We start from the raw sequence: 6,362 nt of genomic DNA, 5'->3' as shown, positions 1-6,362 counted from the left end.
GCCTCCACCTCGCCGAGAGCTATCTTTTGAGGGGTCCCTGGTTCCTGTGCGTTCAGGCATTCCGGAGAAACGGACTCCTTCACCCTGCCTGGTAGGCGAGATTACCTTTTGAGTATAGAGACACACGGGCGACTACAAATATGGCCGCCATAGCGACCCCACTTCAAGATGCGCTGTGATTGGCCGGCAGTGTATAACCCTCGCTGTGATTGGCCGGTAGTGTGATGACGTAATTTTGCCGGGAAATCCCGCCCCTGTCACGGCTAAGTAGAAAACATATAAAGAGAAGGCTTCAGAAGCTGAAAATAACGGAGTGGGGGTTCTAAAACTTTAGCGATTTAACAGTTAGGACAATGTTAAGATTTGTTTTATAAAAAAAGTTACATGGTATAACTTTAAAGATGAGAAATCATTATTAAAGATGTCCTTTTGCTTCAGTCATCAAATCTGTACACCAACATTTGGCATTTTAAGGCTGAAATTGTACCCATGCTAGTAAAGCAAGCCTGATAAAAGTATCAAACATGCACAAAATTCACCAGAACACAGGAGATTAAATCTACTATGTTAAAAGTGTTCTGGGGGAGGACCCGCTTTAGGGGTGGGGGCAATGCTTGCAAGATCATATAGATATTCACTTAAGTAATGACTTACAGATGAGACGTCATTATTAAAGATGTCTTACTTTGCTTCTGTCATTAGATCTGTACACCTACATTTGGCATATTAGGCTGAAATTGTACACATGCTAGTAAAGTAAGCCTGATAAATGTATCAAACATGCACAAAATTCAACAGAACACAGGAAAATATATCTATTAATACGTTTTGGGGAGAGGACCCCCCAGACCCCGGTTGGGGAGTTCCGCGCACCCCCAAAAAATAAATCTCCTGACAGTCCAATGTTGACAACCCTGATGTAACTTATACAAAAATGTACATTTTGTTCTTTTGTTTAGAGTGGTCAGAAGGCCCATTGGTTCTCAATGTGTGGTCCGTGGACCCCCAGGGGTCCTTGTGGGAGTTACAGGGGGTCCCCAGCTAAATGATAGGCTATTCAGGAACCAAATGGACCCTTATGGGTATATGTAACTCAGAGTCATGCACTCTCAAAGTTAAATTAACATTGATTTTACAATGTAAATTGGGGTCCCATGAGATAGAAATGGCATTACTGTAAATGGGGTCCGAACTCCGAAGCCTAATGCATGTCAAACTGGAGGTCCTTGAAATTAAAATGTTTGGATATCACTGCTAGAGCTGTAAAAATCCTCTCTTATGGGGGTCCCTGCATGGCATAGGCCTATATTTTTAAATGGTGGTCCGTGGGCAAATATGTGTCAATTTGGGGGTCCTTGAGATGAAAAAGTTTGAGAACCAGTGCCCTAGCCCTCTGCTACATGTTTAATGCAGAAACAGTAGGCCTACTGTCATGTTTTTGATGGATAAATGGCGCCCCCTTGTGTCATAACACCTCAATAACAATGCACTGGGGGAGAACGGACACGTCGCTGAGTGGCCGCTGGGGGCGCAATGGGTTTTGTTTTCAACTCTGGCAGGCAGGGTGTCACAGTCAGGAGGAGCGTGAGATCATTACAACACTGGAAACATTGTGGCGATCCTTCCTCCTGCAAGTTGTCTGTCCCATCCAGATCACCATCACAACAATAAAACCCTGCTTACTGTAACACCAGAGGTATGGAAATAGATAAACGATTGAGTACTAACCGCTTTAGATTCAGATGGACAGAGTAGAGCTGGAGCTCGGCCGCTGCTGGCGCTAATGAGTGGATTATCGTTGTGTTTTTCTACACAGACTTTTGACAGTTGGCCGCAGGCTGGGAGTTCCTGTTGAGTCCCACAGCACTGCACAGCGACACAGACTGACCTCAGAGCAGGGTGAGTGTGGTTCCAACACAAAAGTAGCCTCAACTATTTACCCTTTTAATACTCGTCTAGCCATTGGCATCTAAAACATCTTAGAATTCCTCTTAATACTCGGGTTTCCTATAAAGATGATGCCATTATGAGATATGATCATGACCCGAGGATGCTTTTGTTTTTGGACTGGTCAAACGGCCAGTTAATTGTTTAGTATCAACACATAGCCTAGGAAATGCTGAATGCCATGTAAGGTTCTGATGCAACCAGCTTGTAACATTAGCCTTAGGAGGAGAATTACTATGTTACTACTACACTACTGCAACCATAGCATAAAAGTCGACTCCTTACCGCTATTATTTTACCACCTCGGTTACTTGTAATCATGTATGTCGGATGTGTGCATCCTTTTTCGGTTTGAGTCAGCAAAATGACATGTGCACACTGCACACGCACAGGCACAAAGACAGAGGGAGAGGAGAGGCAAAAGCCAAAAGGGAGCATCTGGTTTGCATTGAATCAAACGAGCAATTTGAGGTAGCCATTTAACAAGAACATTGGGGTATGCAGTTTTCCTTTGCAGTCCAATTTGTAGATGGCAACTGTGGATGTCTATTTGTCTAGTAGGCCTACTTAGCTCCATATAGTGATGATTCACCTATTCTCTATGTCTGAGTGAGAGTTCTGCCACACCCAAACTGAACTTTTTCATGCCAAGGACCCCAAATTCATTATGTTTGTCTGCTGACCCCCATCTGAAAATATTTTTAATCAGGAACACAAGTTTTGAGTTGTTAATAATACAAAGAATAAATAAATACATAAAAGGGGGGATAGCAAAAAGTAGAAAGTATTGCAAGTCGTTGTGAAGCAGGTAGATTGTTAAATAGCTCTGGTTAAAATGGTTAAACTCATTTTGATGCTATACAGTAAAAATATTAACCAATCCCCAATGGCCACTGGAGAACAAGTCCTATATGTTTTCACTTTACTTTGTGAATACTTCTAATTCCCCCTCCTTTAGTACTACGTTTTACTTTCTTCCTCCTCCTTCTCTGGCTATCTCTACTCCATGTGCTAACACAACTCACTCATGCTGTCACAACAACTGTCTCTACATTCCCTGCCATTATGGGGCCCGGATGGAATTTGGTGCTCCCGTCTGCCTATAGGGCTGTCACAATTATTACAGTACATAATCGTCTAATCGCAATTATTTTACATAATCGTGATTATTTTTCATAATCGTCATAATCGTGAATGTTGAAAATGTTTCATATATATTTTTTTTAAAGTAAAAAATAGTGGAAATAGCAGATCTACAAGCTCACAACGCGTCGCATCGCGACGCGTTGTGAGCTTGTAGATCGGCTATTTCCACTATCAATGTTATCTTTTAAGTAGAAAGTTGTCAAATATGTCCATAATTTCTTTGTATATTTAGGTTATGTGTCATATCTGCCATGTGCAACTTCAAAGCCTACAAGCCAAACAGAAATGTAATTGTCAACGACAAAAACACAATTAAATCGTTAATCGCCAATTATTTGAGTGACAATTAATCGTCATGTAAAATGTCATATCGTGACAGCCCTACGTCTGCCTCACCAATCCCAGCAACCACCTTTTTAAAATGCAAACATATTAAATATATACCCTTTGACAACAAATGTAACACTGTCCTGTGCACATAAACATACAAAGCTAATGTTATCGAAGCTTGGAGACTGGAGGTAATTACATATTCCTTACTGTATGTCAGAAGCTACTGTAATTGCTTTTCCCCCTGTAGCTTATACTTCAGGTTCAGGTTCAGGTTCAGTTTTATTGTCACACATATCCATACAGGTACAGATACAATGAAATGCTTGTGCCAGGAGCACTTGTGACTACAAAAGTGCAAAAGCTAAAGATCTCCAGTCCTGACTCATACATTCCTAGTAAATGACTTGCTAGGAATAGGATTGGTATGCTTTATTGATTCTCCTGTCAGTTGGTGTTTGGGAACAAAGTGATGCTCCAGCTCCCACGTTTGAAAGATGCTTGGAACATATTGCTGCTGTTGTGATATGGGTCTCACAGCTCCACATGTATTGTTTGTATATTAAATAAATAACAATAGAAAATGATTAAATAGCAATAGAAAACAAGTAATAAAATGATTCTTGGGGATGTCACGTCAGGAGAGTCAGTCGTCAAGTCCAACAATTTGGGGTGAATGATGGTGTAATATGCTTCCTCCACTTCTTGGGTGTTAGAACAGAATATCAGTCAGTGCAATGTACGAGCATTCTTATTCCACTGAATACAACTGGATGTCTACTTAGGATGGCAACTCTTGGATCTCCTGCTACGTATTCAGCCAGTAGGGAATGCAAGCTTATTGTTGCTGGTTATTTTAGCTTTAAAAAGACTGCTGGGCCGCTGGCATCTTTTAATGACAACGCAAGCACCATTCAGAAACGTGGCAAAAAATGACGTCGAACAAACAAATTAATGTTGGTCAACTTGTTCAAGTACTGTAACTTAAGTTTCACTGTCTCGGACTAGATCAGTGGATTGTGTGATTGCAGCATTTGTCCGACTTGCCCGTGGTGAAAGCCAAGTAGGCTATAGGCTCTTGGAGATGAAAGAAAACACACATTCAAGCCAACTCAACTTTAAACCTTATTTTAATATCATTTAAATACAGAAGGAAAAGTTGGTGGGGACAGAATTGTCCTTTGGAAAAGGTGGTTGAGACATCTGCTTAGTGCTTACCATTCAAGACCCTTACTTTCCCCCTCACATTTGCCTGTCACCTCCTAGTCCTAACCTTCATCAAACTTTCTTTCTTCTCCCATCTATGGCTACCGCTTTCTCTAGCCCCCACCCCTCCCTCTCTCAGTACTCCCCAGTAAAGCTCTCTCTCTCTCTCTCTGCTCTACCAGTGCCTGTTTTAATGTAAGTCTAAAGCCAAACAATCTACTTCTTGGACACACAACTAATTTTCGGTGAACCACACCATCGTGTAATTAAGTATATCTTAATGGCACAATAATAGGCCCATCCTGCCCATTCCTGAGTAAATGCTGCCACATATTATACCAATCACCATCTACTGTCACGCTGTGCTTCCAGGGCCAAATGGCAGACTTATCCAATTTGGACGCCTGCATCAGCTTATGCTGCTCACATGTACGGTTTGAGTGTAGGCACGTTTGTCTGGGGTATTATCCACCTCTGTGTGGGTGCTCACATGTGAAGAACCAACAATCAACAGGGTTTATTTATCACTCATACCGGTAAAAGCAGCAAGATGTTGGTATGACATGCCGCAAAACAACAAAAATACATTCGACACAACATAATAATAGAGATAACGCTGAATTTTAATGAAATTGCAATAATACAAAAAATAGCTAAGATTAAAAAAGTAAAAAAAAAAAAGAAAGAAAAAAAGATCAGGAGCAATAGGAGATGTGCAATGGGAACTGTTCAGAATTGGGTCTGAAGATAATTTTGTATCATTGTTATTATTATATACATCAAGTACACTTATGTACTGTCTTACAACGGTGTCGCTCACCGAAGATCAGCCAGCTCGCGTTGGCTATTTCCCTCAGTCTAGATATAGCTATACGCTAGCCTTGTAAACCACCAAGTTCCGGAGATATTACAGAAGGTTGACAGTGCGTTTTCCGGAAGTTGATGGCTTACGAGGCTAGCTATACACGACTACCTACATGTTCTGCCTCCGAAGAGAATTAATGCTAAATGAGTCATAGTTTCTTTTCCGCCCCTCAAAGAAGAAGTATTTGTCGCCACAGCAGCACCTTCTCTGTGTCTCTTCACGGTATTGGTCTCAAGGGTGTGTGCTGGTGGTTAGGGATATCATTCATGTCACAGTTCAGTCCAGAACCATCAACGCGCTCAAGCAATTTTTGTACATATTTTGTACAAATAAAAGAAAGAGAGAATTAAGTTGCAAACATTTCTAATCCTCGTGAAAAAAAAAAATGAAAAAAAAAGAATATATATATATGAGAGAGAGATAATAGTGAAACATCTCCACAAAGCACAGTATGGACAGAAAGACAGGTGACCAGTGGGGAAGGAAAGTCTGCTGAACTCGGGAGAAGATGAGGGCTGAGATTGCAGATGCAGGCTGAACTGAGAGGCAATTTAAAGTGGAAGGAGGGCTTTGAGGGAATTATTGTAAATCGTTCCCGTCTCTCCCGTCTCAGCCAAAGCCCCTCGACAAGGTGGGAAACGCTCACTATGTGAAAGAGGGCTATTTATTCGCTGGCATCCACGTGAAATCCACAGTGTTATTTTAACTCTGGGAGTGTAAACTAAATTAGAAGTCCACTTGGGTCAATTTTTACACTCTGAAACAGTGTTGTCTGCTTATTATTTATGATGGGGGGGGGGTTGTTTTTTTTTGGCGTAGAACTTGCTTCCAAATGTTGTTTGTGTGAAGGACCCCACATTAATATGTA

The sequence above is a fragment of the Nannobrachium achirus genome, assembly GCF_963921795.1.
Source record: "Nannobrachium achirus genome assembly, chromosome: 3".
NCBI lineage: Eukaryota > Metazoa > Chordata > Actinopteri > Myctophiformes > Myctophidae > Nannobrachium > Nannobrachium achirus.
This window is presented reverse-complemented; position numbering follows the sequence as displayed.